At 40.2% G+C, this 24,544-nt stretch overlaps 1 protein-coding gene across 4 annotated transcripts in view; it reads left to right on the top strand.

Moving 5' to 3' along the window:
* The first annotated feature begins 2,456 nt into the window (after positions 1 to 2,456).
* Positions 2,457 to 24,544, top strand: part of AGTPBP1 (ATP/GTP binding protein 1) — a 193,360-nt gene continuing 171,272 nt past the window's right edge. Inside the window, exon 1 of one of the 4 annotated variants that reach the window (XM_027550143.1) lies at positions 2,457 to 2,702. The gene's annotated coding sequence lies outside the window, so the exon portion shown is untranslated. Of the gene's footprint in view, positions 2,893 to 24,544 lie in introns of all 4 variants that reach the window. The other 3 variants (XM_027550146.1, XM_027550145.1, XM_027550144.1) reach the window with 3 other exon arrangements.

The following is a 24,544-nucleotide window of genomic DNA, read 5'->3' as shown; positions in this document are numbered from 1 at the left end:
TTGGGGACCCCTGAGATTGAGGTTGCAACTCCAGAAGACTGGATATGTTTCGGAAACTTCATAATTGAGCTTGTGAATCTAACATTTATGGTTTCAGATGGAAATGACTATACTTTTGAGAGAAGTACCATTATTCTAAACCTTATGGCTATCCAGTTTCATTATAAAGTTAATTGCACTTTGTATATTTCTCTAATAAAGTTAGGGAGGTAAGGAAATTAACAAAAGAGGAGATTGAAATAGTTGGGCTCCATGCTCACCTTTCTCTCCCAGTCTAGTCCAAAGTTAAAATAATCAAACATTTATTGAATACCTACAACACAGAGGCTGGTCTTCCCTGGTGGCTCTGTGGTAAAGAATCCACCTGCCAATGCAGAAGACACGGGTTGGATCCCTGAGTCGGGAAAATCCTCTGGAGAAGAAAATGGTAACTGACTCCAGTGTTCTTGCCTGGAAAATCCCATGAACAGAGGTGTCTGGTGGTATACCATCCATGGGGTCTCAAAAGAGTCGCATATAACTTAGCAACTAAACAGCAACAACAAAGCATGAGCTAGACTGATTTGAATGGTATCATTAAATGAATATGATTTATGGTCAGTCTCTGGTCTACATCACAATTACAAACATCAAGTTTTTTTTATATCATAATAGGGTGTGTTGAGAAAGCTGAGGTACCAACAGGGATTGGTTCTGCTTTTTACTTACTTGTGTGGGTTAATATACTGTGTCTGTCTCCTGGCCATTAAACCATACGAATGATATTTTGTTAAAGTTGAATGCTAATTCCACAAAACACACTTTCACATTTATATCTATACCTTTTTAGGTATGTGCATGCTAAGTAGGCATGCTAAGTAGCTTTAGGCATGTCTGACTCTTTGTGACCCCATGGACTGTAGCCTGCCAGGCTTCTCTGTCCATAGGATGCTCCAGTTGAGAATACTGGAGTGGGTTGCCATGCCCTCCTACAGGGGATCTTCCCCATTCATTGATCAAACCCATGTGTCTTATGTCTCCTGCATTGGCAGGTGCGTTCTTTATCACTAATGCCAACAGAGAAGCCCATACCTTTTTACATTGCAGGTTAATTCATTGAGGAAGATGTTCTTTGAATAAAGTTTTGTGTCTATCACATTTATTTAATTTTTGTGAAGTGTTAAATATTTAGATAATTAGGTGTTTTCGGATAATGGTTTTCAGGATGGGTGGTTTGGTGTGGTAATTGTTTTAAAATTATTTAAAGTACTGTAACCTACCTTTGGTGTTCACAGTCAAGGAAACTAAAGGATTTAGTTAAAATGTTAGTCTCTTGTACTTGCCAAGGGCAAACTGCAGGATGTACCTTGGATTACCTTTTGAATGGCCTTCACACCTGCTTACTTTCTTTTAAACAGGATGATAAGAAAACAAAACAAAACCTTAGAGCTCTCAATTTACTTCCCTATCTGGTTGTAACAACTTTACATTCCTTACCAGCTACTACAAACAGCAGCAAAGATGATCCATGCTCGTGAAAAAAAGTAAATGTCAGTATTTATTAGGAATATATTATAGTTAAGTATTAAGTGTCATATATACTTACATACAGTCAAAACAGAAGAGAATGTATCAGTATTTTAATCTGTCTGACACATTACTTTGGCTCAGATAAAACATTCCTCTCTGCCTTCAGCGGCTAATTTAGCATTACCATTTTTGAGACTTATGTATGCATGTTTACAAAAAAAGCAAAAAATAAATCAGCACGCTATTTTGCTTGTTGCAGCGCTAGATACCTGATTTATGGAGGCACTGCCACAAGGTGAAATTTCATTGTTTCTGGGAGCTCGGGTGTGATAGCTGCTTCCTTTTTCGTCTAATCTTGAGCTCTCTTTAAAGTCAGGAAAAGGCTAAATTTTACTGCGGTCCTCAGGGTCCAATGCGACCTCACATGAGTCCGAGTTAAGAACCGCTGGTCCCGCGCCGCAGAAGCCTCTTAAGAGGGTGGGGTTGGGCTCCAGCTTAGTTTTGGAAAAAAGCGGAGGCTCTAATTGGGAGCGTACAGGAAGGTGACTTTCGGGACGTGGGGAGCCGCCCGGAGACCCATTTGGCTGGGTAGGGCAGCAGCTGCAGGGTACAACAGCCGGCGTCCCGAACAGCACCCGCTCCAAAATCCCGCCCGGTTCTCCCCCGCCCCCAAACAACGGCGCGCGCTCCCCTCCCTCCCCCTGCGCGCGCTCCCCGCCCTCCCCCTGCGCGTGCTCCCTTAGTCCTCCCCCCTGCGCGCGCTCCCTCCGTTCTCACGCGCGCTCCCCAACGCGCTCCCCGTCGCTGCTCCCGCCCGCGCTCACCCCGCCCTCTCCGCGGAGCGCGCTTACCCTGCCCGCGCGCACGCGCGCCCCGCCCTCCCTCCCGCCCGGCGCGCGCGAGCCGGCGGGCTGAGGAGTGCGGTGGGCGGGGCGCCGCGCTGACGTTGCCTGGGATGCGGGCAGGTTCCGCCGCCGCCGCCGCCGCCGCCGCCGCCGCCGCCGCCGCCACCACCACCTCCACCTCCTCCACCTCCTCCTCCTCCTAGCCTGCCACCGGGGTTTGTATGAAAACACCCGGCGGCGGGCGGCGAGGTATCCGCGGTGTGTCGGGAGAGCAGCAGCTCGCGCTGCCGACGCCGAGCCGGGTGCTGCGGCTCTGCCTAGCTCCTGCCAGCGCCCCATCCAGAGCCGGTGAGCGCCCCGCAGCCGCCGCCGTCCGCGCGTCCTGGCCGGCAGCCTCTCGGCCGCGGCTAATCCTCCAGGCAGCCACCACTTCGCTGTCCCCGGCCGCTGTGTCTTGGGGGCGGGAGAAGCAAGGAAGGAGCGACCCCCGGCCCTCCTCGGTTTGCGCCCTGCTACCTCTGGGTCCCTTACCTGACAGGTTGTGTAACCCGTGTCTTTCTGGGGTGGACCAGGTCTTGAAGGGAATCCCTGATGGGTGGGGGCTTTGGCTGATTTCTGGAAAACGCCCCACCCCGCCCCCACCCATGGTCACTCGGTCGTCCCCTCTCCAGCCCTCGCGGAGGGTACCCGGTTAGGTCTCCGAGCAGAGGCGGCCCCCTGCCCTGCTCTTCCTTTCTGTCGGCGGTGACCGCGGTGCAGCGCGGAGCTGAGCTGTGCGGAGGGGCGGTGGGCAGGGGCCGGGCGCGCGCCTTGCCTCCGCACCTACCCAGCTCTCAGCCCCTAAGTGCACCCGGCTTCAAGGTGGGTGGTGGTGTGACGACGGCGATGGCCGAGCTTGCTTCCTTTCTATGGTTGACTTGACCCGAAGTGTGTTCTCTGCTTACAACTTGTCGCCTTGTGTGTTTGATTTGGACATGAAGGAGATCGCCCTAGATGACAGTGCAGAGTTTCCCTCCAGCCTTGCTTCCTGAGTTGCGGGTTTTTCATGCGAGTGTGCAGGGGCACCTGCAACCCCACGCAAAGGCTTGCTCGGGGCTCCACGGTAGTTACCCTCCTTCGCCTTTAAGTCTCTTAATGTACCAGTGGAGGTTTGAGTCCGTCGGTTTCCTTTCCTGGGCATTTATCCATCTTGGAATAGAGTTTTACACATCGTTGTGAATGTTGATAACATAAAGCTTGTTTCTGTTTTTTAAGATAGCTTCCTCAAGTGCCTGCAGGTCTAGCACTGCTGATGACTTAATATGTTTTAAGACTCAGTAGAAATTTTCTGTGGCAATGTTAATTCTGCGTGGGTTTGTTTTTTCTGCTTACTTTCAGGTATTCAAAATTGTAACAGTGTTTATGATGTACGTTTGTAGCAGTGTCTGTGATGCAGTTCGTACAGTTTGTGGGTAGAAAGGACTTTTAACAGTCTGCTGGATCACTCATTTTCACTTACCATTTATGTCTTTCTTGGAATCTTTATGTAAATCGAGTTATCTCTTTCTTTGTTATCCTCTGAATTTGTTTTAGAAATTCTTTTTTTTTTTTTTTAATCCCTGAGAAAACCAGAAAGTTATTTTTGTAATTATATTGTGGAATGTTTTCAGTTCAGTAGGCCAAAAAAATAATAGTTTATTTAAGGCACTTTGTATGGTACATATTTTAAAACGTGTGCCAAATGTTAACACTGAACAAAAACTCTGAAATATCTGAGTATTTTCTTCTGTAATTACTGTGAGATAGTTAGTGTTTATTCACTCCTTATTCCTTATCCTTAGGGCTGGTTTGTAACATGACTTATTCCACTTTGCTTGATTTAATTTCTACAGTGAAGTTCTAGGTTCATTTTTTTTTTTTTTTGCCCCCTCCCCCCCCAGGTTCATTTTTAATGACCTCAAAACTCTGCCTTAAGTTGCTTCAACACATATTTGGAACTTCATTCTCACTCTGAACACTGAAATGAAAGGCGTAGACCTAGAGCTACCCTTGTAATTAGCCGCATTGCAAAACATTTAGATGTAGTGTAATTTGAACTTTTGTAAAAGCAGTTTTTATAAAGCTCTATCAGTTGATTTGAATTGAGGCATTATTCTCTTTGGAATAGTCTAGTTAGATTCTTAAATAATAATGGTTTTTATCTTCAATTGCAGAAGGCAAAGAGGTCCAAGGCTTGTGAAATTATCTAACTTCTATTCTATTCTATTCTGTATTCTATATTTTGGGCTAAAGAAAAATGTCCTCCACAGTTTTACCTTCCAAAATCTACTCTTCTTGCCTGAGCCCCTCTGGTACTTGGAAGTTGAACAGCAGCTGTAGAGTAATGGATGAACCTGTCAGAGGACTCTCTGCAAATTGGAAGCTTCTCTTAGGCAGTATGAACAACAGAAATGGTCTACAGTGGACATTGACTTTCAACTTTATGTATTATTGTTGGTTACTTGCCTGTGTGTACTGTAGTGTAGTGGCTAAAGGGCTGGGCCTCAGAGTCAGACAGGCTGGATTTAAATCCTGGCTTTGCTTTGGGCAAGTTATTTATCTTCTTTGTGTTTCAGTTTTCTCAACTCCAAAAATGGGGATAATTATGGTGTAAACTCTTAAGATGGTCTTGAATGTTAAGTGCTTAGCCCACAGTGCCTGGCACATAGAAAATGCTCAATAAATATTATTATTGCTTCTGTGTTTCCTCAGCACAGGGGATGTTGTAGCTGAAAAGGGGCTTTGGGCTGATTGAGTCCTGTTACTTCAGGTTAATCCCACTAAGACCCATTTGCTCTTTTGGGGCTGAGAGCTTAGTGTTACTGTCCTGTCTTGGAAGCATGTAATTTAGTTTAAAATAGAACAGCTAGACCCTGAGCTGGGTGTCCTGAGATGCTGCTGGAGAGTGGCTGAAGTACCCGTTTGTCCCTTCTGACAGGACCTTGGATTGTCTCCCTCACGGTGGTGGCGGCTGCTATTTTAATCATCTGTTTTTGAGTTTGTGACTGCGCGTTTCTTTGGCTGTCATTTGCAGCTATCAAAAATATTATTTATCAAATGGATATATTTATGTGTTTATCTAATCAAGATATTGCATTATGTTTCCAGGATATACAAAATCACTTTGATCTAAGCATTCTTTTCTTTTTTAAAATTCTTATTGATGTTACATAGAAGGAATCAAATAATTCTGATTTGCCATTGTGTCCCTTTTCAGTTTTCATGTAATGTCTTTTAGGAAAACTAAAAAAAAATAAAGAAAAAGTACTTCTTGTTCTTTTTGTTTTGCAGGGATCTGATATTAATACTCTGTTCTTTAAATCAGGTGTTTTCAAATGTTTTGTCTCAGGACTCTTTTATATTCTTAAAAAATTATTGAGCACACAGAGAGCTTTTGTGGGTTATAGCTGTCTGTATTATGTTATAAATTAAAGCAGAGATACAACTTTTTATTAATTCACTTAAAATGAGCAGTATAAACCCATAACATGTTAATATAAACTTTTTTTTCTTTTAGTAAAAGATGACTGTTTTTTAAGAACGAAGGAGTGAGAAGACTGGCATTTTAGATTTTTGTAAATCTCTAATGTCTGGTTTAATAGAAATAGCAGGATTCTCATATTTGCTTTTACATTCAGTCTATTGCAGTATGTTGTTTGGGTTGAAGTATATATACAGAGAGAAATCCAGCCTCACACAGTTAATGGTTGAAAAAGGGAGGGATATTTTGATAGCCTCCAAGGAATTATGGATATATTTTATTGGTGTGTGTGTGTGTGCGCGAATGCACGCGCTCAGTCACTCAGTTGTGTCCAGCTCTTTGCAACCCCCAAACTGTAGCCCTCCAGGCTGCTCAGTCCATGGGATTGCCTAGGCAAGACTGGGTTGCCATTTCTTCTTGCAGGGGATCTTCCTGACCCAGGGACTGAACCGGCGGAACCAGCGACTCCTGTGTCTCCTGCATTGTCCGGTGGATTTTTTACCACTGAGCCACGTGGAAAGCCCTATATTTGGTTGTTAACTACATCAAGACTCAGCATATAACAGTTTTTAGTAAATTATGTAGGAGTTTGAAATGAACCTTCTTGAAATTTGCCACTTTTGCATGATTGATTATTTTGAGCAGATGAGACCCTGTGGGTTTGAGAGAAACTACTGCCCCTTTTTAACCACCTAGAAGAATTTAAATTGGGGATTTTTCTCAGAAAAAAAGTTATTACCAGAGATAAATTTTATCCTAGTGGCTGCATTGTGAAACATCTGCTCTGCTGCTTATTGTCCTGTGAATGATCCTCCTGTTCTTCTAAGCCCCAGATCCCTGTCCCATCCTGTAGTTCAAAGTGACATTTACACCACATTTTACCTTTCTATCTTTGAATCTCTCGTGTATGTAGGGTGTCTGGCCCATCTTATGTATGGAATTCCCATACATATGACATTAAATTTGATTTTCTCTTGTTAATCTGTCTCATGCCAGTTTAATTTTTAGACCAGCCAGAAGAACCTAGGAGAGTAAAGGAAAGTTTTCCTCCTCCCTGACATTTGCAGTCTGGAATCTGAAATCATATCAGTGGACTTTTTAATAATGTTATGTTAAAATCCGTTGGTTTGACCATAGAGTGGATCGTATGCCTATGTCTGACTGTATAACATCATGCCTTGGTCACTTGTCAATATTGGTTCAGTAAGTTACTTTTCATTATAAGCTATTAAAATATCACATTTGTTAATATCACCCATTCCAACAGAAATAAGTTATTGGGAAACCGTCCCTGTTGTGACATGGTGATGGATATGAGTTTTCCAGAAATCTGATTTTTGCTTGAAAGTTCAAATTTTATCATTGGCAAAAATAAGGTTGCCATTTGTTTCCTAAAGTGACAAGAAGACTTCCTTCATTTCTGAGCAAACCTCTGCCAAAATACCTAAGACATTCTTTTAAGTAAAGATGGTATAATGAAAAATGCTAGCTTAAGCTCTCAATAACCTCAGATATGCAGATGACACCACCCTTATGGCAGAAAGTGAAGAAGAACTAAAGAGCCTCTTGATGAAAGTGAAAGAGGAGAGTGAAAAAGTTGGCTTAAAGCTCAACATTCAGAAAACTAAGATCGTGGCATCCAGTCCCATCACTTCATGGCAAATAGATGGGGAAACAGTGGAAACAGTGGCTGACTTTATTTTTCTGGGCTCCAAAATCACTGCAGATGGTGACTGCAGCCATGAAATTAAAAGATGCTTACTCCTTGGGAGGGAAGTTATGACCAACCTAGACAGCATATTAAAAAGCAGAGACATTACTTAGCCAACAAAGGTCCAACTAGTCAAAGCTATGGTTTTTCTAGTAATCATGTATGGATGTGAGAGTTGGACTATAAAGAAAGCTGAGGGCTGAAGAATTGATGCTTTTGAACTGTGGTGTTGGAGAAGACTCCTGAGAGTCCCCTGGACTGCAAGGAGATCCAACCAGTCCATCCTAAAGGAGATCAGTCCTGGGTGTTCATTGGAAGGACTGATGCTGAGGCTGAAACTCCAATACTTTGGCCATCTCACGTGAAGAGTTGACTCATTGGAAAAGACCCTGATGCTGGGAAGGACTGGGGGCAAGAGGAGAAGGGGACGACAGAAGATGAAATGGCTGGATGGCATCATCAACTCAATGCACATGAGTTTGGGTGAACTCCGGGAGTGGGTGATGGACAGGAGGCCTGGTGTGCTGCAATTCATGGGGTCGCAAAGAGTCAGACATAACTGAGCAACTGAACTGAACTGAACTGAAAGGTTATTCACAGAAAGTTGAAAGGTTTCTTAGCATTTTAGTCAAGCGCTGATACAAAGGGACTATATTATTAGTGTTCTGAAGTTACATTGTCTAAAAACAAAGATTTGGTACTACATTTCCACATAAATATTCAAATCTAATTTTTTTTTGGTTTTACTTATTAGACAAATATAGTGAGGGCACAGTATGGAAAGCTGGCTTGACATCTAGTTCATAAGCGGGGAAAAAAGAGACCACTTAGCTTCCTTCTTAATCTCCTTTCATTTCTCATTTAATTCATGCTGAGGATGAACAGTCCTAAGGAGATGAGAGGTACTTGCTGTCTTTGCCTCTCATCTTCTCTATGGGGAGAATGATTTACAGTTATCATTATAAGGGTATAGATTACATTGGGAATAATAATAATGTCAATGAAATATTTATGGTAGAATAATAATAATAGGAACACTACCTACATATGATAGAGTTTGAATACTATTTTGCCAAAAACTCTAGGGATTTATTAATTAACAGCTTCTTGTTGCATGTAGGCAGAACTGACCGATGGTGAATGTAAGATAGCTAACCTCCCTGAAGAGCTTCTCTCCTAATTTACAGAGTGAAAAGATTTGAATTTCACAAGATCTTTGAAGCTTGCTACAACTCTAGACTTCTGGGATTTTTTTTCTTTGCCTTGAGAATATCTCTTTCATCTGTTAATTTCATCTCATCAGTTTTGATTTTGTGTTTACATTTGAAATTTATTTTTTCCAATTTTTAACATTATTGACTCATTCATATGTTTGGTCCATATTTTGATTTAAAAATTTATTTTTAAAAACTATGGTAAAGTACATATAAAGTTTAGCACTTTTACCATATTAAGTATACAGTTCTGTGGCATTAAGTACATTCACACTGTTGTACGTCTATTACCACCATCCATTTCTAGAACTTTTCATCATGCAAAACTTAATTGGATCCATTAAGTTATAAACTGCCCATTTCCTCCCCTCCCACCTTCCCCTGGCAGCCAGCATTCTGCTTTTTCTCTCTATGAATTTTACTACTCTGTGTACCTTATATGAGTGGAATCATACTATATTTTCTCTTTTGTGATTGGCTTATTTCTTTTAGCATTGTGTCTTCAAAATTCAGCTAAACTGTCAGAATTTCCTTTGTTTTCAGCACTAACATTCTACTATATGTATATACCATATTTTATTTGTTCATCAGTGGATCCTTGGGTTGCTTCTACCTTTTGTCTATTGTGAAAAATGCTGCTGCTGTGTATTTGGGTGTGCAAATATTTCTTTGAGACTCTGCTTTTAGTTCTTTTAGGTACATACTCAGAAGTGGAATTGTTGGCTCATATGGTAATTTTAAATTTTAAAATTTTTTGAGGACTGACCATGCTGTTTCCATAGCAGCTGCATCATTTTACATTCACAGCAACACCGACATTGTACAGAGGTTCAAATTTGTTTACATCCTTATCAACACTTACTTTCTGTGGGTGAATTTTTTGCTTTTTTGCATAGTAGCTATCCTAATGGGTGTGAGATGATATGTCATTATGACTTTGATTTGCATTTTTGCTGCTTAATTCAGTTTGCTGGTGTTTTGTTGGGGATTTTTGAATCAGTGTTCAATAGGAATATTGGTCTGTAGTTTTGTTGTAATGTCTTTTTGTGGCTGTGTTATCAGGGTGATACTAGCCTCATAGAATGAGTTAGAAAGTATACCCTCCACTTCAGCTTTTTGGGAAGGATTTGAGAAGCATTGATGTGCTTTAAATGTTTGGTACAGTTCACTAGTGAAGCCATCAGGGGCTTTTCTTTGTTGGGAGGTTTTTGATTACTAATTCAATCTCCTTAATACTTATGTGCCTATTCAAATTTTCTCTTTCTTTGTGACTCAGTTGGTTTCTAGAAATTTGTTGATTTTACCTAGGTTATCCACTTTATTGGTGCACAGTTGGTCATAGTACTCTCATTAAATCCTTTTTATTTCTGTAGGATCAGTAATGTTTCCACTTTGTGATTAGTAACTGGCTCCTTTTTTCTTAATTAATCTTGCTAAAGTTTTGTGAATTTCGTTAATCTTTTGAAGATCAACTTTTGTTTTCGTTGATTTTCCTCTGTTCACTATTTCATTTATCTGTGCCCTCATGTTTATTCTTTTCTTTTTTTCTGCTGGTTTTGGATTTCTGCTTTTTCTAGTTCCTTAAATTATAAACTTAAGTTGTTGATCTGAAGTCTTTCTTATTTTTTATAATTTTATAAATTTCCCCCTTAGCACTCCTTCGCTGTATCTAATAAATTTTGATATGTTATGTTTTTTGTTTTCATTTGTTTCTTAAATATTTCTAGTTTCCCTTGTGATTTCTACTTTGACCCTTTGGTTGTTTAAGAGTGTATTCTTGGGACTTCCCTGGTGGTCTAGTGGTTGGGAATCCGCCTTCCAGTGCAGGGGATGTGGGTTCTATCCCTGGTGGGGGAACTAAGATCTCACATGCCTGTGTGCCAAAACTGCCGAGCCTGCATACCACACCTGCTGCAACTAAGACCTAACACAGCCAAATAAATGAGTAAATATTAAAAAAAAGAATGTGTTGTTTAATTTCCACAAATTTGTGAATTTTCTAGTTTTTCTTCTCTTACTGATTTCTAAACTCATTCTGTTGTAGTTGGAAGAAATACTTTGTACAATTATCTGTCTTTTAAAATCTATTGAGACTTAATTTGTGGCCTGATATATGGTGTATTCGGAGAAGGCAATGGCACCCCACTCCAGCACTCTTGCCTGCAAAATCCCATGGACGGAGGAGCCTGGTGCGCCGCAGTCCATGGGGTCGCTGAGAGTCGGACACGACTGAGCGACTTCACTTTCACTTTTCACTTTCATGCATTGGAGAAGGAAATGGCAACCCACTCCAGTGTTCTTGCCTGGAGAATCCCAGGGACAGGGGAGCCTGGTGGGCTGCTGTCTATGGGGTCGCACAGAGTCGGACACGACTGAAGCGACTTAGCAGCATATGGTGTATTTGGAGAATGTTTTGTTTGCACTTGAGAAGAATTTATCTGTTGTTAGGTAGAATGTTCTATATATGTCTGTTATGTCTAGTTGTCTATGTTTATTGTGTTTTTCAAGTCCTCTGTTTTCTTATCTTCTGTCTGGTTGTTCTATCCATTATTGAGAGTAGGGTATTGAAACTGCCAACTATTATAGATAATTCTGTGAGTTTTTGCTTCATTTGTTTTGGTGGTCTGTTATTAGGTGCAAGAGTGTTTATAATTGTTATATCTTCTTGCTCTTTTGTTCCTTTTCTTAATATATAGTGTTCTTCTTTGTCTCTTGTAACCTTTTTTGATTTAAAGTCTAGTTTGTTTCATATTAGTAGAGCCATCCTTTTAGTTACTATTGGTATTAGTAGAGCCTCCCTTTTAGTTACCAGTTTTCATTCCAATCCCAATGAAAGGCAATGCCAAACAATGCTCAAACTACTGCACAATTGCACTCATCTCACACGCTAGTAAAGTGATGCTTAAAATTCTCCGAGCCAGGCTTCAGCAATATGTGAACCGTGAACTTCCAGATGTTCAAGCTGGTTTTAGAAAAGGCAGAGGAACCAGAGACCAAATTGCCAACATCTGCTGGATCATGGAAAAAGCAAGAGAGTTCCAGAAAAACATCTATTTCTGCTTTATTGACTATGCCAAAGCCTTTGACTGTGTGGATCACAATAAACTGGAAAATTCTTCAAGAGATGGGAATACCAGACCACCTGAGCTGACTCTTGAGAAATCTGTATGCAGGTCAGGAAGCAACAGTTAGAACTGGACATGGAACAACAGACTGGTTCCAAATAGGAAAAGGAGTTCATCAAGGCTCTATATTGTCACCCTGCTTATTTAACTTATATGCAGAGTACATCATGAGAAACGCTGGGCTGGAAGAAGCACAAGCTGGAATCAAGATTGCCGGGAGGAATATCAATAACCTCAGGTATGCAGATGACACCACCCTTATGCCAGAAAGTGAAGAAGAACTAAAGAGCCTCTTGATGAAAGTGAAAGAGGAGAGTGACAAAGTTGGCTTAAAACTCAACATTCAGAAAATGAAGATCATGGCATGTGGTCCCATCACGTCATGGCAAATGGATGGGGAAACAGTGGAAATAGTGGCTGACTTTATTTTTCTGGGCTCCAAAATCACTGCAGATGGTGATTGCAGCCATGAAATTAAAAGACGCTTACTCCTTGGAAGGGAAGTTATGACCAACCTAGACAACATATTAAAAAGCAGAGACATTACTTTGTCAACAAAGATCTGTCTAGTCAAGGCTATGGTTTTTCTAGTAATCATGTATGGATGTGAGAGTTGGACTATAAAGAAAGCTGAGCGCTGAAGAACTGATGCTTTGAACTGTGGTGTTGGAGAAGACTCTTGAGAGTCCCTTGGACTGCAAGGAGATCAGTCCTGGGTGTTCATTGGAAGGACTGATGTTGAAGCTGAAACTCCAATACTTTGGCCACCTGATGCAAAGAGCTGACTCATTTGAAAAGACCCTGATGCTGGGAAAGATTGAGGGCAGGAGGAGAAGGGGACAACAGAGGATGAGATGGTTGGATGGCATCACGGACTCAATGGAGATGAGTTTGAGTAAACTCCGGGAGTTGGTGATGGACAGGGAGGCCTGGCGTGCTGCGGTTCATGGGGTCGCAAAGAGTCTGACATGACTGAGTGACTGAATTGATTGATTTAGTTACTGTTTGCGTGGCATATGTTTTTCCATCCTTTTACTTTCCACCTATTTTTTCCTTTGTAGCTAAAGTAAGTCTCTTGTAGAGGACATATAGTTGGATCATGTTTTACTTTTAATTTTTATTTATTTTTTAAATTTTTTGGCTGCACCACATGTCACGTGGGATCTTAGTTCCCTGACCAGCGATCCTACCTGTACCACCTGCAGTGGGAGTGCAGAGTCTTAACAATAAGACCTCCAGGGAGATTCCTGGATCATGTTTTTAGAATCCATTTTTACTAATTTCTGCCTTTTGAATGGAGAGTTTAATTCATTTACATTTAAAGTAATTGTTTATAAGGAGGAACTTCTGTCATTTTACTGTTTGTTTCTGATGCCTTATAGCTTTTTGAGTCCTTCCTGTCCTGTGTATTTTGATTCCTATTTTGATGTTAATGGGAGATGACTTAGGGCTGTGGTACTTTCCTTAAGCAACCAAACAAGAAGAAACAAACAAAACTTAAACCATTTTAATGGGTTAGAGTTATAGGTTAGAGGCAAGGAAAATGTGTGTTTCAAGGTAAGAATTTTAATCTCATTCATCACCTATATGGACTTAGGAATTTTGGCACTTGTTTAAGTCTAAAACTAATCAGTTGGAATCAGTATTGAGGGAAGAGTTATTTTAAATATTAAGTAAACTATTTAATTGAAGTGTAGTGGGATTCTGTTCTTCCAACAATAACACCCTATTATTTGTGTTATAATTAAAACATCATATAGCAGAACAAATTAGACCTTTGTAAGTGTCAGAGCATCTTTTGTGGAGTAGTGTGTGAAACATCCAAAATCTTGTGTTTTTAAAGAGGATGCATAATGAAGAAAGGTAAAAGGTGTAACCTTTTTATAGGTTTACTGTTATCCACAAGGTAATCATCAAATGTCATATGTTTAAGGTAACCAAATGAAAATGTATACCTTAATATTGTTATTTAGAGTAGGTTAACATACACAGATGGACATGAGTTTGAGCAAGCTCAGGGAGTTGCTGATGGACAAGGAAGCTTGGTGTGCTGTAGTCCATGAGGTTGCAGAGAGTCAAGACACAACTGAGCGACTGAACTGAACATACACAGGCCATGTCCAGTGTATATGTTTGTCATTTAATTTAAATGATAGTAATCTCTATCTTTCTAATGCTGAGCATATTACTTTTCTATCCTTTAAACAGCAGATAGTATTTACCTTCTTCCTTTAAAGTTTCTTTTTCCTTTAATAAGGGAAAGGGGTATAATCATATTTTTGGTGATCTTATTAAATAATCATGATTTGCAATTTTCCATCACATTGACATAACTGGTGTGGGAGAACAGTAGTAGTTCACTTAAGTTCTTGAAAGTGATTTTTTCCTTTGAGATGATGAAACAGTGCTGAAAAAAGATAATGCATTTGCAGCATACTTGTTTTTGCATTCCCTATAGTAGAACCAGCTACCCAGATCTTCTTTAACTGTAGTCCTTTCCTGTTGCCCACAACCTTTTCAACAAGAACAACTATCTGGTATTTAACAGCAAAGGTTATCACTGTTAATTAGAGCAGTGGTTCTCGTGTTTTTTTTTAATTCTAAAATGTTTTAAATAGTGGAAACTTTTTGTCTAATGATATCTTGTGGGGAGACCCTTTGGTAAACAGGAGAGTAAAATAATGAAGTTGTTCTGGTTGAATGGGAACTGGACCAAGTTGTTTAAGCAAGGGAAGTCAAAGGGATCATATTTCCTCAGATTGTTTTTTAAAAGATTTATATGGGGCTTTGAAGTGTGAACAGTATATGGTTCTTGGCATTTTTCTTTTTTTAGCAGTTTGACTTGAAATAAATTTAAAACCATGTGTATTGAAGTATTTATATAATTAGAATGTACAGGCTTACGTTGCTGTGTGTCAGAATTTCTTTTGTGGCGTGTTTGTGGAATGAAAATGAGGACAGTGTACGTGTATGAACTTCTCAAGTGTGTGTGCACATGCTTATTGACTTGGCTGATGTGCACTTGGTTGGCTGACTTGGCTTGATTCCAGGCTTAAGCCAGTGGCAACTGAGGGCTTCAGGTTTTAGATTCTTTAGGCTCTGGAACTAGTTCTAGCTCAGAACAAAAGATCAGGAAAATCTCAAAAATTCAGAAGATCTAAGACTGCAAGGAGATCCAACCAGTCCATTCTGAAGGAGATCAGCCCTGGGATTTCTTTGGAAGGAATGATGCTAAAGCTGAAACTCCAGTACTTTGGCCACCTCATGCGAAGAGTTGACTCATTGGAAAAGACCCTGATGCTGGGAGGGATTGGGGGCAAGAGGAGAAGGGGACGACAGAGGATGAGATGGCTGGATGGCATCACTGACTCTATGGACGTGAGTCTGAGTGAACCCCGGGAGGTGGCAATGGACAGGGAGGCCTGGCGTGCTGCGATTCATGGGGTCGCCAAAAGTCGGACATGACTGAGGGACTGATCTGATCTGAAACCTTTGTGTGCATTTATTGAGCTATCATAATGCAAACTTATTTGCTTTTCTTTCTATGTGGGCTATCTTGAGCAAGTTTATCTTGCTTGTATGATTTTCTGCTGAGGCCAGATTCCCACATTTAATTTTAGTGTAAGCCACGTGTAAATATATAAAAATCAACTTGTGCAGACACTTGCTCCAATTTAGGGAGGTATATACTGTGGATTTTTATGTGACAGCATTGTGAGGCTTCCCACCTCTCCCCCAGACTTCTTTAGGGTATACTCAGAATACATCTGTCCTAGAGCCAGCTGGGTCTATAGTTTTGCTTTAGTGTAAAGGATATCGTATTCCATCATGGGAAGCAGGCACTGAGGTATAGAGAGTGTAAATCCCTAACCCTAATTTAGGAATGGTTGAATTATGTAAGTACCTGCAGGGATTAAGTTTTTATTAATTATTTTTATTATAATTAATTTTATTAATTATTAATTGTTATTTTATTAATATAAGTTTTGTTGAGATATAACTCACTTACCATACAATTTTACCAGTTAAAGTACGCAATTCAGTAGATTTTAAAACATTCACAGAGTTGTGCAACCATTACCACCATCAATTTTAGAACATTTTCATTACTCCCCAAAAAAGCTCCCACACCGTTTTAGTCATTTCCTACATACCTCTCTCCATTTCTCGTAGTTCTTGGTAACCACTAATCTACTTTCTGTCTCTAAAGATTTACCTTTCCTAAATACTTCATACAAATTGAATTATGTAATTATGTGATCTTTCTTGACTGGCTTCTTCCACTTAACATAAATATTTTCAAGATTCATCCAGGTAGCACATAGAAGTACTTTGTTTCTTTTTGTCACTGAATAATGTTACATTCTGCAGATATACCACATTTTATTTATCCATCAGGGCATTGGGTTGTTTCCTTTCCTTTTCTTTTTAGTGAATAATGCTGCCATGAACATTTGTGTACAGGTTTTTGTATGGATGTAGTTTCATTTTTTTGTATGTACGCAAAGATGGAATAACTGAGTCTTGATGGCCACTTTATGTTTGGCTTTTTGAGGAACTGCTAGATTGTTTTCAAAGCAGCTGTTACTGTTTTACATTCTCATCTGCAGTGTATGAGGGTTCTAGTTTCTCCACATCCTTGTTAACACTCGTCATTATCTGTGTTCTTTATTATTGACATTCTAGTAGGTGTGAAGTGGTATCTCACTGTAGACTAAGTTTTTAAAATAGTAGTTAGGCCTTACAGGAAAGATAGTACTCTAATATTACGATTGAAGTATATAATTGGCAGACTTAGAAATATAATCTTCAGTAGCCATTCTTAACCCTGTCTATGTATAATTAGTATCACTTCCCAATTAAAACAATGATGTCATGAGTATTGTATGAGCCCCTATCTCTTAGCAAAAAATTCTTTATCAAAAGAGAAACAGTGAAGACTCAGTTGTAGAGAACAGAATCCACTTGTTATGACTTAAGCAGACATGATTTATTTACCGTGGCATACTAAATAGCTTAAAAAATTGTTGGTATGTATCATTCTGGGTCCAGTCAAGAGATAAAAGGCATGTAGTAACTTAATAGGGAAAGAGTAAAGAATTATAGACCACTTGATCTTAGCCAAAAGGCTGAGACGTGGTGCTGGGAAAACTGGACAGCTCTAACACCATACACAAAAATAAAGTTGAAACGGATCAAAGACCTAAATGTAAGGCCAGACATTGTAAAACTCCTAGAGGAAAACATAGGCAGGACAGAGGAAAACAGGCAAAACACTCATTGAAGGAATATCCTTTTTGATCTAATCAGAGTCAGATAGTAGGTATTTTGTATCTTTTAGAACAGGTGACCCTAACAGAAGCAGAAGATATTAAGAAGACATGGCAAGAATACACAGAAGAAATGTACAAAAAAGATCTTCATGACCCAGATAATAACGATGGTGTGATCACTCACCTAGAGCCAGACATCCTGGAATGTGAAGTCAGGTGGGCCTTAGGAAGCATCACTACGAACCAAGCTAGTGGAGGTGATGGAATTCCAGTTGAGTTATTTCAAATCCTGGAAGATGATGCTGTGAAAGTGGTGCACTCACGATGCCAGCAAATTTGGAAAACTCAGCAGTGGCCACAGTTTTCATTCCAATCCCAAAGAAAGGCAATGCCAAAGAATGCTCAAACTACTGCACAACTGCACTCATCTCACACGCTAGTAAAGTAATGCTCAAAATTCTCCAAGCCGAGCTTCAGCAATATGTGAACCGTGAACTTCCAGATGTTCAAGCTGGATTTAGAAAAAGCAGAGCAATGAGAGATCAAATTGCCAACATCTACTGGATCATCAAAAAAGCAAGAGAGTTCCAGAAAAACATCTGCTTTATTGACTTTGCCAAAGCTTTTGACTGTGTGTGTCACAACAAACTGTGGAAAATTCTTCAAGAGATGGGAATACCAGACCACCTGACCTGCCTCCTGAGAAATCTGTATGCAGGTCAAGGAGCAAGAGTTAGAACTGGACATGGAACGACAGGCTGGTTCCACATAGGAAAAGGAGTTCATCAAGGCTCTATATTGTCACCCTGCTTATTTAACTTATATGCAGAGTATATCATGAGAAACTCTGGGCTGGAGGAAGCACAAGCTGGAACCAAGTTTGCTGGGAGAAATATTGATAACCTCAGATACGCAGATGACACCACCCTTATGCCAGAAAGTGAAGAAGAACTAAAGAGTCTCTTGATGAAAGTGAAAGAGGAGACTGAAAAAGTTGGCTTAAAGCTCAGCATTCAGAAAACTAAGATCATGGCATCTGGTCCCATCACTTCATGGGAAATGGATGGGGAAACGGAGGAAAGAGTTACTGACTTTATTTTTTTGGGCTCCAGAAATCACTGCAGATGGTGATTGCAGCCATGAAATTAAAAGATGCTTACTCCTTGGAAGGAAAGTTATGACCAACCTAGACAACATATTAAAAAGCAGAGACCTTACTTTGTCAACAAAGGTCCATCTAGTCAAAGCTATGGTTTTTCCAGTTTCATATGGATGTGAGAATTGGGCTGTAAAGAAAGCTGAGCACTGAAGAGTTGATGCTTTTGAACTGTGGTGTTGGAGAAGACTCTTGAGAGTCCCTTGGACTGCAAGGAGATCCAACCAGTGCATCCTAAAGGAGATCAGTCCTGGGTGTTCATTGGAAGGAGTGATTTTGAAGCTGAAACTCCAATACTTTGGCCACTTGATGCAAAGAGCTGACTCATTTGAAAAGACCCTGATGCTGGGAAAGATCGAAGGCAGGAGGAGAAGGGGACGACAGAGAATGAGATGGTTGAATGGCATCACTGACTCAATGGATATGGGTTTTGGTGGACTCTGGGAGTTGGTGATGGACAGGGAGGCCTGGCGTTCTGCAGTTCACAGGGTTGCAAAGAGTCAGACACGACTGAGTTACTGAACTAAACTGATCCTTCCTAGAATAATGAAAAATAAAAACAAAAATAAACAGGACCTAATTAAATATAAGAGCATCTGCGCAGCAAAGGAAACCATAAACAAAATGAAAAGACAGCTCACAGAATGGGAAAAGTTAGTTGCAAATGAAGTGACTGACAAGGGATTAATCTCCGAAATATGCAAATAGCTCATGCAGCTCTGTGTCCAAAAGACAAGCAACTCAAATTAAAAAGTGGGCAGAAGATCTAAATAGACATTTCTCTGAAGAAGACATAACAGATGGCCAAAAAGCACATGAAAAGATGCTTAACATCACTAATTATCAGAGAACTGCAAATCAAAACTACATTGAAGTATTACCTCACACTAGTCAGAATGGCCATCATCAAAAAATCTACAGACAATAAATGCTGGAGTGGGTGTGGAGAAAAGGAAACCTTCTTACACTGGTACAACCACTATGGAGAACAGTATGGAGGTTCCTTAAAAAAGTAAAGATAGAACTATCATATGATCACTCCTGGGCATCTATCCATAGAAAACCATCTTCCGAAATGATATATATGTCCTAGTGTTCTGTGCAACTCTGTTTGCAATAGCCAGGACATGGAAGCAACCTAAATGTCCATCAACAGAGAGCTGGATAAATGAGATGTGGTACATATATACATATATACAGTGGAATACTACTCAGCTGTAACAAAGAATGAAATAGCACTTGGAGCTACATGGATGAGCCCAGAGATTATCATGCTAAGTAAATTAGACAAGACAAATATCGTATGATACTGCTTATATGTGGAATCTAAAAAAGGGTACAAGTGAACTTATTTATAAAACAGAAATAGAGTCACAGATGTAGAAGACAAACTATGGTTACCAGGGGGGAAAGAGGAGGAGGGATTAATTGGGAGATTGAGATTGACGTATATGCACTATTGCATATAAAATGGGCCTCCCAGGTGATGCTAGTGATAAAGAACCCACCTGCCAATAAAGGAGACGTAAGAGATGCAGGTTCGGTCCCTGGGTTGAGATGATCCCCTGGAGGAGGGCATGGCAACCCACTCCAGTGTTCTTGCCTGGAGCATCCCATGGACAGAGGAGCCTGGTGAGCTATTGTCCATAGGGTAGCAAAGAGTCAGACATGACTGACGCATCTTAGTATGCATGCACATATATAAAATGGATAATTAATAAGGACCTACTGTATAGCACAGAGAACTCTACTCAACACTCTGTAATGACCTATATGGGAAAAGAATCTGAAAAAAGGGGGTATATGTATAACTGATTTACTTTCTTGTACAGCAGAAACTAACACAACGTTGAAAATCAACTATATTCCAATAAAAAGTTAAAAAAAGAAGTATTGACTATAACAGGGATAGGAACAGTGAGGGATTTATCAGTAAGAAGTCAAGATAACAGACAATACAGGACTAGCTGACACAAAGAGCAGTTACTACAAAGAGCAGTTACCAACCCTATGGCTCACTGAAGTCTAGATGTTGTTCAAGCAGCTAAGTTGTGGCACTAGAAGAATTTGCTGGGTATGTGCCTTCTTGGGTGCCAGGGAAAGCTGTTCCTGGGGAGATGACTTGTCAGAGGCATTCTGCTGCAAAATTGCATAACCTCCTATTGGAGAATCTGCACTTGCTGCAGGAGACTGGTGCTGGAGAAGCCGTACTTGTTGGAGTGGGTCTTGGAGAAGCCAAGCCTACTGCAGCCAAGTGGGCATGCCGGAACCAGGAACAGAATCCTTTACCCCTGCAGAGTCTTTCCAGTGCTCTCTTGACAAAGCTTAATATCTTGCCAGGTGGCAAAGAAATTAGTATTTTAAGTGCATTAATCTGTTTTCACAGTACAGGCAAAAAGGGTGACTTTGGAGAGGAGGGGCAATAACTCAATAACTTGCCACAGGTATTAAGTGCTTTACAGAATGGTTTAGACATTTAAAGAAAGAGACTCAAGGAGCAAACCTCCAAAACCTGAGTTCTGCACACAACTGAGAAACTCAGGAAAGTATTGTCTTTTTGAGTAAGAGGCCTCTGGCCTAATTGTGAAATTGCCTCTAGATCTTTATTGCTGTCTTAAAATTGGAAAAATGTTGTCGTTAGGAGGCCATGGTAGTCAGGAATCATCTGCTAGTACTTAACAAGCTCTAGAACCACACTGGACCTATTCTGGCCTGGACCAGCACTGCCTACAAGAGTCTGGACTAGCCTTTCCCAATTTTTATACCCTGGAGGATCCATGAACTAATTTTCGGGTCTCAGGTTATAGCTGTGATATTAGTGTAAAAAGAAAGTTTAGATACAGTAATTGTCTGACTATCTCCTGTTCACCTCCCTTCACTTCATTGGTGAAGGAGGGATCACCTGTCCTAAACTGGGCAAGATAGCTACTACCTGACCCTGATGAGGTGAGACTGACAGCAGGTTTTTAGTCATATATACTCTCAACCTAGGGGAATGGTGCTTGGGAGTAGAGTGAACCACTACGCTCCACTCCTGGGCGAGGATGTGATTAGTTTGTGTGAATAATTCTGAGGGCTAGCAGGGAACTGAAACTAGTTTTAGATTGAGGACTGAGAGGCATGCAGCTGGTTTAACTGATAGTGGACCTAGCTGGGTGAGGAGCCTTTCCCATTGACTATGGCAAGACTGGGAGAACTTTCCTTAGGCATTTGGGGCCCTGTGAGGCTCAAAGCAGTCAGAGCAGCCCTTCAAATTTTAGGCCTTGTGATACAGTACTCCAGGAATGATTGTTAATGCTTTTTTGATAGAGAATGATATTTTTAATGCATCTATTTATTTTGGCTGTCTAGTCTATTCTTTTGTATAAATCTCCATCCCTCCAAATGATATAAACTCCTACATGAGTTAGTAATACAGATAGGAAAAGAGACTTCTTTTTCTAAATTTCCCACGGTATTTTTTCTTTTTACTTTATTCAAAGCAGGCCTAGGGGTTTTACACATTTTTGCTCTATAATATATTACTAAAGTCTGGCTTGTGGTATATGGCTTGTATAAGAGTTTTATTTTTCTTTATTTAAAACAAATAAAAAAGACTTTAACCAATCTTACTTGAAAAATAAACAGGTAGTTAAACTTAGCTTACCATTCTGAAGTTAATCTGTTTCCTTTCTGTGATTTTTAAAAACTCATATGGTAAAGATAATAATTTCTGTTAAATTGCTGGCTTTAGCTGAAATAGGATTTAATTTATTTAAACTAGGCTTGGCAGTTTAAAAAATATTGTAAGCTCATTTAAAAAGTCTTTTTATGTGGTCAGATATTGTGGTTTAACATAAAATTTACCATGTTAACTATTTTTAAGCTTAAAATTCAGTAGCATTAATTACTTTCATGATGTTATACAACAGTCACTACTATCTATTTCCAAAATTTGTCATCACTCTGTTACAGATCAGGTCAGTTCAGTTGCTCAGTCCTGTCTGACTCTTCGTGACCCCATGATCTGTAACTATTAAGCAGTAACTCTGTTCACTTTTGCCCCCAGCCCCTGGTAACCTAATATACTTTATATATCTGTGAATTTGCATGTACAGATATTTTATATAAATGAAGCTTGCAATATTGTTTCTGACTTATTTCACTTAGCATAATGTTTTTGAGGTTCATTCATATTGCAGCGTGTGTTAGACCTTTATGCCTTTTAATGGCTAAATACCATTCCAGTGTGTATATATACCATGTTTTATTTGTCCATTTATCTTTTGGTAGATACTTAGGTTTCTACCTTTGGGTGTTGTGAACAATGCTGCCATATACATTGATATATGATTATCTGATTCTCTGTTTTCAATTCTTGTGGATATATACCTAGGAGTAGAATTGATGGGTCATATGATAATTCTATATTTAGCTTTTTGAGGACCTGCCCAAATGTTTTTCATAGTGGTTGCTCCATTCGCATGAGTGATTTAGGAGGGTTTCAACTTATCCACATTCTTGAGAATACTTATTTACTGTTTTTTTCTTTATTATAGCCATCCTATAGTGTGTGTGAAGTAATACTGTGATTTTGATTTGCATTTCCCTGATAACTCTTGCCTGGAGGATCCCATGGATGGAGGAGCCTGGTGGGCTGCAGTCCATGGGGTCGTTACAGGTCAGACACGACTGAGCGACTTCACTTTCACTTTTTACTTTCGTGCTTTGGAGAAGGAAATGGCAACCAACTCCAGTGTTATTGCCTGGAGAATCCCAGGGACGGGGAAGCCTGATGGGCTGCCGTCTATGGGGTTGCACAGAGTCGGACACGACTGAAGCAACTTAGCAGCAGTAGCAGCAGCAGCAATAACTAATGGCAGAAAGTGAAGAGGAACTAAAGAGCCTCTTGATGAAGGTGAAAGAGGAAAGTGAAAAAGCTGGCTTAAAACTCAGCATTCAAAAATCTGAGATCATGGCATCTGGTCCTATCACTTCATGGCAAATAGATAGGGAAAAAATAAAAGTAGTGACAGACTTTATTTTCTTGGGCTCCAAAATCAATGCAGACAGTGACTGCAGCCATGAAATTTGTGTCCTTGCCTGGGAAATCCCATGGACAGAGGAGCCTCATGGACTATAGTCCACTTGGTTGCAAAGAGTCAGACATGACTGAGCAACTGAGCACACAAACACAGAGCATAAGTCAAAGGAGAAACCAGATTCCAGATCAAATGAAATGCTCAGTATAAGCTGATCATAGGTGTCAGCTTGACTCTAGAAACATTAGAGCATTGACAGAAATGGCCAATGGGAGTTACAGTCACATTATTCACAGTAGCCATGACGTGGAGCAACCTATGCGTTGCACTAACAGTTGAATGGATTAGGAAGTTATGGTGCATATATACATACAATACAGTGGAATACTACTCAGGTATATAAAAAAAAGATGCTTATAAGAAAAGCTATGACAAACCTAGACAGACAGGTTTGCTTTTTAGACAAACCTAAAAAGCAGAGACATCACTTTGCTGACAAAGGTCCATATAGTCAAAGCTGTAGTTTTTCTAGTAGTCATGTACGGATGTGAGAGTTGGACCATAAAGAAGGCTGAGCACTGAAGAATTGATGCTTTCGAACTGTGGTGTTGGATAAGACTCTTGAGAGTCCCTTGGACTGCAAGGAGATCAAATTAGTCAATTCTAAAGGAAATCAGTCCTGAATATTCATTTGGGAGGACTGATGCTGGAGCTGAAACTCCAATAATTTGGCCTCCTGATGCGAAGAACTGACTCACTGGAAAAGACCCTGATGCTGGGAAAGATTGAAGGCAGGAGGAGAAGGGATGACAGGGGATGAGATGGTTGGATGGCATCACCTACTCAGTGGACATGAGTTTGAGTAAACTCTGGGAGTTGGTGAAGGACAGGGAGGCCTGGTGCGCTGCAGTCCAGGGGTTTGCAAAGAGTTGGACATGACTGAGTGACTGAACAACAACAACAAATATCTTCTTTGGGAAAATGTTCATTCAGATCATTTCGGTTCAGTTCAGTTCAGTTGCTCAGTGGACTGTTTTTTTGTTGTTGTTGAGTTGTAGGTGTTCTGTATATATTCTGGATATTAAACCCTTATCAGATATATAATTTGCAGATATTTTCTCTCATTCTTTATGTTATCTTTTAACTTTCTTGATAATGTCCTTTGAGACAGAAGTTTTAAAAATTGAGGTT

The sequence above is a fragment of the Bos indicus x Bos taurus genome, chromosome 8 (assembly GCF_003369695.1).
Source record: "Bos indicus x Bos taurus breed Angus x Brahman F1 hybrid chromosome 8, Bos_hybrid_MaternalHap_v2.0, whole genome shotgun sequence".
Classification (NCBI taxonomy): Eukaryota; Metazoa; Chordata; class Mammalia; order Artiodactyla; family Bovidae; genus Bos; species Bos indicus x Bos taurus.
Note: the sequence above shows the minus strand (reverse complement) of the source record. Positions and strands in the feature narration are given on the sequence as shown.